This window comes from Pteropus medius, unplaced genomic scaffold (assembly GCF_902729225.1).
Source record: "Pteropus medius unplaced genomic scaffold, Ma_sr-lr_union100, whole genome shotgun sequence".
Lineage (NCBI taxonomy): Eukaryota > Metazoa > Chordata > Mammalia > Chiroptera > Pteropodidae > Pteropus > Pteropus medius.
The window spans coordinates 46,417,667-46,430,047 of NW_024349800.1; the positions used below are offsets into that span (position 1 = coordinate 46,417,667).

The 12,381-nt window shown below is 35.0% G+C and overlaps 1 pseudogene; it reads left to right on the forward strand.

The window, feature by feature from the left end:
* The first annotated feature begins 6,029 nt into the window (after window positions 1-6,029).
* Window positions 6,030-6,148, forward strand: LOC120622291 (uncharacterized; annotated as a pseudogene).
* The last annotated feature ends 6,233 nt before the right edge of the window (window positions 6,149-12,381 follow it).

A 12,381-nucleotide genomic window follows, 5' to 3' on the forward strand; every position in this document is an offset into this window, starting at 1 on the left:
TACACAACGGGAGGTCATGTCAATTCATGCTTCTCTGATTTTAAAAAACACGCAGTACCTCTTTTTTGTTCTTTAAATCTTAAAAGACCTTTGATGGAGAGCAATAAAATTTCATCTCAGTAAAGAAGCTAATTGCAGGGTTTAAAATACTTGATGAAAGACTCTTTCCCTTGAGATGAGGATACCTTCCAATTAGAAAAAAATAAAAATAGATCTTCAAGGTCAAGTCACTCAGCTAGATGCCTGGTGCCCACATGAGCTTCTAAGCACTCCTCATCTGGGTTTGAAGCCATGTGGTCTAAATGACTGCTCTTTTTGGAAGGGGACAAAGCTGAGCTGGGGAGTAGGAACAGTCAGACAGCTATGTGTGCTCTCTGGAAGGTTTCATGTGGTTGCCAAATGCTTCCCCTGAAAGAATGGAACAGTGCCTGTGAGAAATTTTGCCATCAGGTCATCCAAAGCTTGTAAGAGCCTTAGCCAGTCAGAAATCCTTATTCATCAGAAAAGATTTTATGGGTGAAATGAAAGTTTTGGACTAAGTTTTTTCAGTTTCATGAGTAAAACCAGAGTGAATTTTATAGTAAATGAAGCTTAGTGAGTCATAGTAGCATTATTCACATTAGTCAAAAAGTAGAAGCAACCAGAGAATGGGGGTAGGGGAGGGGGGAAGATAGAGCGGGTAAAGAGGGTAAAATATAGGGGGGTAGGGGTAGGGTGAAGTGGGTAAAGGGGATCAAATATACGGTAGCTGAAGGAAACTGGACTTTGGGTAGTAAAAATTATATAATTGTATTAACCAATGTTACCCCAATAAACTTAATTTTTAAAGTTAAAAAAAAGAAAATTAAGAGATAATCAATTAAATATTATTTACCTTCCTTAAAAAAAAAAAAAAGTAACCCAAGTGTCCATCAACAGATGAATGGATAAACAAAATGTCCTATATACATACAGTGGAATATTATTCAGCCTTAAAAAGGAAGGAAATTCTGACACATGCTCCAACATGGATGAACCTTGAGGACATTATGCTAAGTGAAATAATCTGGTCACAAACATATTGCAGGATTCCACTTATATGAGGTACCTAGAGTAGTTAGATTCATGGAGACAGAAAGTAAAATGGTGGTTGCCAGGGGCTGAAGGAGGGGAGAATAGGAAAAAGATTAATAAGCAGAAACCTCATTTAAAGTAAAGTAGGGAGGCCAGCACGGGGAGCTCTCATGTCCTCTGTTGATCTTGAAGCATAGTAGGGGAAACTGTAACAGCCCTTCCGAACTTCCTTTTCCTCTCTATAAAAGAGCTTCCTCTTTGTTTTAGCGAACTTGCACGTGGCCCATCATGGTTGCATGTTGTGGACTGCAATTACTTGTTATTTCCAAATAACCCTATTTTGCTGGAGAAATATCTGGCTGACTTTTTCGTTTACTGTCAACAAATGGGTGCAGAGTTTCAGTATGGAAAGTTGAAAAGTTCTAGAGATGGATGATAGTTGCATAACTATGTGCATATACTTAATGCTACCGAACTGTACATTTAAAAATAGTTAAATGGTAAATTTTATGTTATGTTTCTTTACTACCAAAAAAAGCTTAGTGAGAAAGATATGGTGTTTTTGCATTTCTTTACATTATGTTTTTTAACATGTGTTCCATTAAAGCACTCATGAGAAAAAGATTCTGTTGTTCAAATCAGCTAGGGAACCAGTTAGGCACAGAGCACATTAAGCACAGAAAAGTCTCTGACAAGACCTGCATTGAAAATTATAAGCTTTGTTTAATTCAGTATTTCACATGTGTATTTTGACCCTAGAATGCCTTTTCCCGGAGATTCCTTGAACACTGTTAGAACTGGTATTCTGCGAAGCAGCAGTTTGAAAAGCACTATTTAAATCTTCCTCCAATCTGTATAGGAGGTGTGTCTGTAAAGTAATAAGTGGTTTTCTTCATGGACTGTAGAGGCTTAATTCTTTATAGATATACCTAATGAACATTGTGATTAGCAATTAGAGATTAATTAACTTGTTATGCTTTATTAGTTCAATAAAGAGACCATAAATAAAAGGCTCTCAGTGTGTAGCTAGATCCTCAACCTAGCTACTTGAAAACTAGTTGCCTGGATTTTGCTGATAATGGGGGCATCCACAATCACGTGGGGGCAGCTACCTGGATTGTAGGCATATGACTTATAAATACAAATCAGTCGGATGACAGTAACTGTCTAACAAATGGCTTTTTTGTGTGTGTGTGTGTACCAGGGGCTTCTTTTTACCCTGGCTGATGTAAATGGTCTATTAGTCCAGCTTGGATGGAGAAGCTAATGTTAAGAAATGGTCTTGCTTTTGTAGTTTTTGTTTCATGCTTAGAGTTTTCCCTGCATCGCCGTCTGAGAATCATCGCAGAAAAAGAAACGATCTCACAGTGTATCTCATTCCCACAAATCAACATTTTGGGCAAATTATGTTCGCCTACTGGATTTCATATTCCCATTTCTAAAATAAAGAGCATAGATTAGATTGCAAAATTTTCCTCCAGCTTAATAAAAACACCATTTTTTTCAGATAAAAAGAGTAATATTTCTTTTTCTCAGCAAGTCAACATTTCTGTCTTTACTTTGTGAAAGTTTTGAGGTCAAGATAGTTCCTGTTTTATATTTGCAATTTGCACACAGTGTTTATATTTCATACCTTCAAAACACTTTTCTTAACAGTTCTATTGTTCTTGTGCCACATTTATTGCCAGGCTTTTGACAGATTACTCTTAGAAAAGGTGGAAGTTTTAAAATTTCAGCTATTTTAGAAGAGAATAAAACATTTCAAAGCGAAATAAAGCAAAATTTTAAAAACACTTATAAATCGCAACATTCAAGGACAACCATTAAAAGAATTGAAATGGAGGCTAGAACTTCTAAACAAGAAAAGAGAAAGAAATTAAATAAGAAAACAAAACAAAAATAACCTATTATTTAAAAAAAGGAAGAAAAATTATAGAAAAGAAAGAACAAAGTAAAATGGTAGGAACAAGCTCAAATACTTAAATAATTAATAAAATGTAAACGAACTTAAATATACTAGTAAAAATAGTCTTAGAATGGTTTTGAAAACAACACAAAATTCAACCATGTGCTCTTACAAAAGATACACTGCAAACTTAAATACATGGAAGGTCAAAAGTAAAAAAAGATAGAAAATGATAGGAAAAAATCTAAATAATAGAAAACTGGCAACAAGATATTAATTTCAGATAAAATAGACTTTAAGACAAATCTTTAGGAGTACAGTGGTCTCTACATATTTAAAAAGCTTAAATCACTAGAAAGATACTTTGACATCGTTTAAAAAACATGAAGCAAAAATTGATAAGATACCTAGAACTACCAAGAGAAATGGACAAATTCAGCATCAGATTGAAATATTTAGATTAAGAATTTTACAGTTATCGAGGGGTGAAACAGACAAATATTAGGGCTATAGTTAGGATTAACTGATAAAGTATGTCATTTCGCTTATAAAATTTGGCTGAGTGCCTCTTTAGTATTAGGCACTACTCTAGATTTGGGAGTAGAGTGGTGACAGATAGATGTGGTGTCTGATATCATGAATCAGAGTCTAGGTCCTGGGCAGTATGGAGAAGGGTGACCAGGACGTGCCCTCACCATGGCATGGAATTTGGAGATGTTGCTCACATACTTTGGACTGAGGTCTTGTTTGAGTCTTGTCTCTAACACTTAGGAATTGCATAATTTTGGACAGTAATTTAACCTCAATCTATTCATCAATAAAATGGGATGCAATGCCCACCTCAGAGTGTAGGTGGATAACATAATATAACGTATTTGAAGCTTTTTGTACAATGCTTGGCATAAGTTCTCAATAATTGGTAGCACTTAATATTATTAATTTTGCAAAAAACTTTGGATCAGTAGTTGCTGCTGAACCCAATGATAAAGTTTTAATAACAATCTGATAAATAACAGTACTTTGTGGATGAGTATCATAAGATGGATGAATCTTTTCCCATGAATCCTAGTTTTCCAGTTTCTAAATTCTTTTTAACAAACTATATAGTTTTGTACATTTGGGGCTTATGATTGATGAACTTGAATGCTATGGCTACTTTTAACAGTTCATTGTGTGCTTAGAATTTCAGAGGCAGGGTGATGCAATGGGTTTTACTTAGCATCCTTGTCAAAATGATCACTTTTCCTTGGATACATCTAGACATTCTAAGAAGATATTTGTGTAAAATTCAAAATCTTAAACTATTAACCTGTTATTTACAATAATTATTTTATCATTTTTATTATTATCAATTTTATTATTTTAATAGTGGCTGCCTATTAATGAGCTACAACTCATTTTAAAATATAAGCACCAAATGTGGCCAGGATTCAAAACAGAGGTATCAGGGCATTTCTACTCTCTGTTATACATTTAATACATCAATAAATATTTACTAAAATATTCTGAAATGTCAGAAACTTTTCTAAGTCAGACTTGGGGGAAAATATGACTATGAATATGTCATGATTCCTACTCTGGAGTATCTTAGTGTTTAGTGGGAGAAATAAGACAAATAGAAAAATAACTCTAATCTCCCTAGGAATAGGAATAAATCACTACCTCTACTCAACATTGCTCTGGAGATAATAACCAATATAATATGGTAAAAATTATAAAGAGAAATGAGTCATAAACATTGAAGATGAATAATTAAAACACTATTTCAGACAAATAAAAAGTACTAGGACAAGTGAATTTACCTGTGTCATAGGTTACAAAGTCATTACACAAAAATCAACTGTATTTCTATATATAAGCAATAAAGCATTGTAAAATGAACATTTTAATGTAGTATCATTTAGAATGACATCAAAAATATAAAATACTTGGGAATAAGTTTAACTAAAGATGTTTTAAGTTCTCTACACTGAAAATTATGTAGCATTGTGGAGAAAAATTAAAGATCTAAATGAATAGGGAGATATACGATGTTTGTGGATTAGAAGGCTCAATATTGTTAAGATGTTAATTTTCTCCAAATTGTTCTATAAAAATATAATCCCCCCAAAACTCTAGTAGCCAATTTTTGGAGAGTAGAAGTTGACAAGCTGGTTTTAACACATAAAAATAGGAAAGACCAATCAGAAACATGGCAGAGTGAGAGACGTCCCCAGATCTCTCTCCTTGAAACAACAATAAGCTGAACATCTAAAACTCAACAAAAAACAGCCAAACTGCATACTAGCATATCTGAGCGTGAGATCTGCACATAAGAGCTACCATAGGTCAGAACCCTGGGTGTTGGGCAGTGGACTGGGAGTAATAAAGAAGCTGCCTCTCGCAGTCGCCAGAGCTACCTGTAGGAGAAGGTGGAAGGGAGAAGGAGTGGAGAGTTCCCTGAATATCCCTGCCTGGGAGAGCCGTGAGCTCTCCGCGGCTGGTGGCAGTGCCCAGGCATCAGGGCAGAAAGCAGAGAAATGGCGATGGCAGAGAAGTGGGGTTGGCAAAGAAACAACAGTTGATTTTTACCAGCCGTGGTTGCAAAACCAAGGCTGAGCTGCAGCCCCCATCCCCTAACCCAGAAGGCCCTTTTCTCCGTGCCTCCTGAGACCGAACACCGCAGAGCCAAACAAACGCTACTGAAGCTGTTGCTGACACTGACAGGGACTGAGACTGAGGGTCGTGAGTGTGATTAAATATTTATAAGAAAATAATGGCATTACTAAGGTTTCATATAAAGCAAGGATCCAAGAGGCATAGACACTAACTACTAGAAATCAAAAGAAAAACGCCTTCTTTGCAACAGCATAGAGAGACCTTTATAAAATAAATGTTCTTTCTGGAAAAAAAAAAAACTTCTATTAATGCCTAGGTGGAGAAAAAATCTATTAAACATCACGAACAACCAAGATGACAAGGCATCTCAGAAAGAAAGAGAAAAATCCCCAGGAAATGAGCTTACAGACATAGAAATATGTGACTTAAATGACAGAGAATTCAGGGTGGTATGTCTGAAAAAACTCAGTGAGTCTATGGCCATGCCACCGTGAACTTGCCTGATCTCGTCTGATCTCAGAAGGTAAGCAGGGTCAGGCCTGGTTAATACTTGGATGGGAGACCATCTAGGAATACCAGGTGCTGTAGGCATGTAAAAAAAAAAAAATCAGTGAGATCTGAAACGATTCATAGCAATATTTTCAGGAATTGAAAAAAATAACTAGATCAGCAGAATGAGTTATTTAGCAAAGAGATTGAAATCCTCAAAAAGAACCAAATAGACCTTCTGGAGATTAAGAACACACTGCAAGAGTTGAAAAATGAAATAGCAAGCTTGGGAAATAGAGTCAACAAAATTGAGGAAAGGATCAGTGATATCAAAGACAGAAATCTAGAAATGCATCAGAAGGAAGGAAAAAAAACCCAAAGAATGAAAAATTATGAAAGAGAAATACAAGAACTAGCTGATACCATCAGGAGAGGAAACATAAGAATAATGGGTATTCTCGAAGGGGAAGAGAAAAAGCAGGTACTAGAAAGCATTTTCAGACAAAAAGTTGATGAGAATTTTTAAAGGATGAGCTGGAGCTTGGAATTCGAGAAGTCAACAGACCACCCAATTATCTCAACCACAAAAGGATTTCACCAAGACATATTGTATTAAAATTATCAAAAATCAATGACAAAGACAGAATTCTCAGGGCAATCAGGAAAAAGATGATGGTAACCTAAGAAGGAAAACCCATTAGATTATTGTCAGACTTCTAAGCACAAATCTTACAAGCCAGAAAGGAATCAAATATTCAAACTATAAATGAAAGCAACTATCAGCCCAGAATAAGATATCCAGCAAAGCTCTCCTTTAGATATGAAGGAGAAATAAAGATCTTTCCAGACATACAAAAATTGAGGAGATTCTCCACTAGGAGGTCTGCATTACAGGAAATACTGAAAGGAGTCAGCTCACCTAAAACAAAATGACAAAAAAACAAACAAACAAAAAAACCACAAAAAAACATAATTAGGAATAAGGTGACTAGCAGGATGATAAAAGCAGAGGGGTGCAACCCTTAAAAGAACAGGGCATTATAAGCTTAAACAATAAGAAGAGATTTGCTGTAGCAAGACAGTAATGAATGTTCAGCATACATAGGGACAAACTGAGACAACGATGACTGAAAAGGGGAGGATTCAAAGATCCAAATTCGCAAAGGGCATGTATAGAAGAAAATGGACGACTGTATATATATAACTATCTTTTGCATATTTGTAATGGTAACCACACTCCCAAGATTCAGAACCAAAGTATATAACATAAAACAAGAAAGACCAGAGGCAAACCCCACAAACTCAAAAAAATAAAAAATAAAGAAAACAGAAACACAAGGACAAGGAAGCAATGGAAACATCAAGCTACCAGAAAACAAAAGATAAAATGGCTATAAGAAGACCTCATATTTCAATAATCACCCTAAATGTAAATGGACTGAACTAATCAATAAAAAGGCACAGAGTTGCAGAATGTATCAAAAAACAAAACCTAACTATATGCTGCCTCCAGGAGACACATCTCAGTTCCAAAGACCAATATAGACTCAACATGAAAGGGTGGAAAATGATATTTCAAGCAAATGGCATTCAGAGAAACACGGGAGTAGCGGTACTAATATTGGATGAAATAGACTTCAAAGTAAAAAAGGTAAAGAAAGGTACTGAGGGGCACTTCATAATGATAAAAGGAATCATGCACCAAGAAGATATAACACTTATTAATATCCATGCTCCAAATCAGGGAGCCCCAAAATACATAAAGCAATTACTAACAGAACTAAAGAGAGAAACAGACCAAAACATTATCGTAGTAGGGGACTTAAATGTTTCACTGTTGGATATGGACAGATCATCCAAGCAGAAAATCAATAAGGAAATAACATTCTTAAATGACACATTAGACCAACTGGACATAATTGACATTTACCGAGCCTTTCATCCCCAAACAGCTGCTTATATATTCTTCTTTAGTGCACATGGACCATGCTCAAGGATTGACTATATACTGGGACACAGAGATAGTCCCAATAAATATAAGAGCGTTGAAATCATACCAACTATGTTCTCTGATCATAATGCTTTGAAACTAGAGACCATCTGTAAAAAGAAAGCAGAAGGAACCACAAATACGTGGAGATTAAACAGCATACTACAGAAGAATGACTGGGTCAGAGAAGAAATAAAAAGAGAGATCAAGAAATACATAGAAATGAATGATAACAGTAGTACAGTATATCAAAACTTTTGGGACACTGCAAAAGCGGTAATAGAGAAAAGTTCATATTACAGATCTATCTCAAACAAACAAACAAACAAACAAACAAAACACCAATAACAAAAAAACAAAAACCAGTCCAAATAAGCAAACTAATGCTTTGTCTTAAAAAACTAGGAAAAGAAAAACGAAGCCTAAAATCTGCAGAAAAGAAATAATCAAAATTAGAGCAGAATTAAATAAAATTAAAAACAAACAAACAAACAAACAAAAACCAGTAGAAAAAAATGAACGCAGCAAAGAGCTGGTTCTTTGAGAAGGTTAATAAAATTGACAAACTCCCGGCTAGACTCGCTAAAGAAAAAAGAGAAAGGACACAAATAATCAAAATCAGGGATGAAAGAGGAGAAATCATGACATACCACAGAAAGGATCATACAAGAATACTATGAAAAAGTATAGAACACCAAATTTAATAACCTAGAAGAAATGGACCAGTACTTAGAAATATACAACCTTCCTAGACTGAATCAAGAAGAACTGGAAAATCTAAATAGACCAATCAGCAGTATGGAAATTGAAACAATCATCAAAAACCTACCAAAAAGGAAACGTCCAGGACCAGATGGCTTCACTAGTGAATTCTACCAAACATTCAAAGATTTAATACCTACTCTCCTCACACTTTTCCAAAAAATCGAAGAGGAGGCAATACTTCCCAACTCATTTTATGAGGCCAATATTACTCTGATAACAAAACCTGGTAAAGATAACACAAAAAAGGAAAACTACAGACCAATATCTCTCATGAACACAGATGCAAAAATCCTAAATAAGATACTAGTGAACCGAATACAGCAACATATTAAAAAGATTATACACCGTGATCAAGTGGGCTTCATCCCAGGGGCACAGGGATAGTTCAACATACGCAAATCAATTAGTGTGATACATAAACAAATTAAAAAATAAAAATCATATGATCATATCGATAGATGTAGAAAAAGCATCCATTTATGATCAAAACACTTAAAATCGGTATAGAAGGAAAGTACCTTAACATAATAAAGGCCATCTATGACAAAGCCTCAGCCAACAGTATACTTAATGGTGAAAAACTAAAAACTTTCCCTCTAAGATCAAGAACAAGGCAAGGCTGTCCACTATCACTACTGTTATTCAATATAACATTGGAGGTCCTAGTGAGTGCAATCAGACAAGAGAAAGATATAAAAGATATCCAAATAAGAAATGAAGAAGTCAAACTGTCAGTATTTGTGGATGGCATGATTCTCCATATAGAAAACCCTAAAGACTCCACAAGAACACTACTAGAAACACTAAGCAAATACAGTAAAGTTTCTGGATACAAAATGTTCAAAAATCCATAGTGTTTCGACACTCTAATAATGAAGTGTCAGAAAAAGAAGTGGAAAAAAATAATTCCTTTTGCAATTGCAATGAAAAGAATAAAATACCTAGGAATAAATCTAACGAAACATGTGAAGAACCTATATAATGAAAACTATAAGACCCTATTAAAAAAGAAATCGAAGAAGATACAAAGAAATGGAAAGATATTTTGTGTTCTTGGATTGGAAGAATCAATGTAGTTAACATGAACTTATTACCTAAAGCATCATATAGATTTAATGTAATTCCTATCAAAATCCCATTGGCATTTTTTAAAGAAATAGAACAAAAAATCATCAGATTTGCCGAATTGCCAAAGCCATCCTGAGAAAAAAGAAATAGGCTGAAAGCATCACTCTGCTCGACTTTAGATTATACTACAAAGCGACAGCAATCAAAACAGAATCGAGAGTCCAGAAGTAAACCCATATTTATATGGGCAAATAATTTTCAACGAAAAAGCCAAAAACATACAGGAGAGAAAGGAAAGCCTCTTTAATAAATGGTGCTGAGAAAACTGGAAAACTACCTGCAAAAGGATGAAACTAGACTGTTGTCTATCACCACACGAAATGGATTAAGGACCTGAATATAAGACCTGAAACAATAAAATGCATAGAAGAAAACATAGGAACTAAACTCAAGGACCTTGGACTTAAAGAGGATTTTATGAATTTGACCTTAAAGGCAAGGGAAGTAAAAGCAAAAATAAATGAGTGGGACTACATCAAACTAAAAAGCTTCTGCTCAGCAAAAGAAACTGTCGACAAGGTAAAGAGACAACCATCAGAATGGGAAAATATATTTGCAAGCAACGCCTCCAATAAGGGCCCAATATCCAAAATATACAAAGAACTCATACAAATCAGTAATAACAAAAAAACAGATGACCCAATCAAAAAATAGGCAGAGGACCTGAATATACACTTCTCCCTAGAGGACATACAAATGGCCAACAAATATATGAAAAGATACTCAACATTGCTAGCTATTAGGGAAGTGCAAATCAAAACCACAATGAGATACCATCTCACACCTTTTAGAATAGCTATAATCAACAGGACAAGTAATTCCAAATGCTGGAGAGGATATGGAGAAAAAGGAACCCTCATACAATGCTGGTGGCACTGCAGATTGGTACAACCACTATGAAAAACAGTATGGAGGATCCTCAAAAAACTAAGAATTGATCTACCATATGATCCAGCAATCCCTCTACTGGGTACCCCAAAGACTTGAAAATCCATATCCAAAAAGATATTTGCACACCGATGTTCATAGCAGCATTATTCACGGTGGCCAGGACATGGAAGCAACCGAAGTGTCCTATGATAGGTGATTGGCTAAAGAAGCTGTAGTACGTATATACAATGGAATATTACTCAGCCATAAGATGAGATGAAATACTGCCATTTGCGACAACATGAATGAAACTTGAGATAATCGTGCTAAGTGAAACAAGTTGAGATAATCATGAACGAAACTTGAGATAATCATGCTAAGTGAAACAGAAAAAGTTGAAAGCCACATGGTATCACTTATATGTGGGATATAAACCTAAAAGCAAGAAATGAACGGGACAAACAAACAGAGACTCATGGACATGGACTATGGACTGGTGGTTACCAGAGTGTAGGGGGAAGGGGGAAGGGGAGAGGTAGACGGGATAAAAGGGGTCAAATATGTGGTGACAGAAAGAAATCTAACTATGGGAGGTGAACACAGTAAATATATATATGTCTTATTGTTAAAATGTACAGCTGAAATTTATTGGATTTCATTAATCAATGTCACCATAAAAAATTTATTAATTAAAAAAATAGGAAAGACTTAGAATAGTCAAAATAATCTTGAAAATAAACAGTTTTTGCTTCTTAATCTTAAGACTTAGAAAACTACAATAATTAAGACAATGAGACATGAGCATAAAAATATACAAATGGAATGGACTAGGAAGTCCAGAAATAGACCACACATGTAGGGTCAATTGATTTTTAACAAATTTCCAAAGAAATTCAATGAGATATGAAAGTTATTTTACTGATGATACTGAAATAACTAAATTACTGTATGGAGAAAATGAACCTCAGCCTTATCTCATACCATACATAAAATTATTTTGATATGGATCATATATAGAAACATAAAAGCTAAATGCATAAAGCTTTTACAAGAAATCATAAAAAATTTTTAGAATAGAATTCTATGATTTTTGAAAAATCATAGAATATTTTCTTAAATAGAACAAACTTCATTAACCATAAAATAATCAATAAATTGGACTGAAATAAAGTTGAAAACTTTTTATCAATTATGTTATTGTTCCCAATGTCTGCTGCCTCTCCATGTGATAAGATCATTTCTGACCTTTGCCATCGAGGCTTGCTCATGTGACCTGTGGCGCCTTTCCTTATAGGAGGATTTATTTCTCTGATAATCAGATATAGGCCGTGTGGCTCATTTTGGCCTCAGAGTAGAAGTGAGGTGTGCCACTTCTGAGCAGAATCATTAGAGCTATTGCATCAATCCACAAACTCTTTTTTCCATCTATCATGACAATGGCAATGTCCCATATAGGGACTGCTCCTTCAGCCTGGAGCCCACGGCCTTAGATGACCTACAGGCGACATGTCACATGAGTGAGAAATAAACTGTTGTCAGAGTTTAAGCCAGCCTAAGCTGATAGACTTGCTTCCTTGAATTT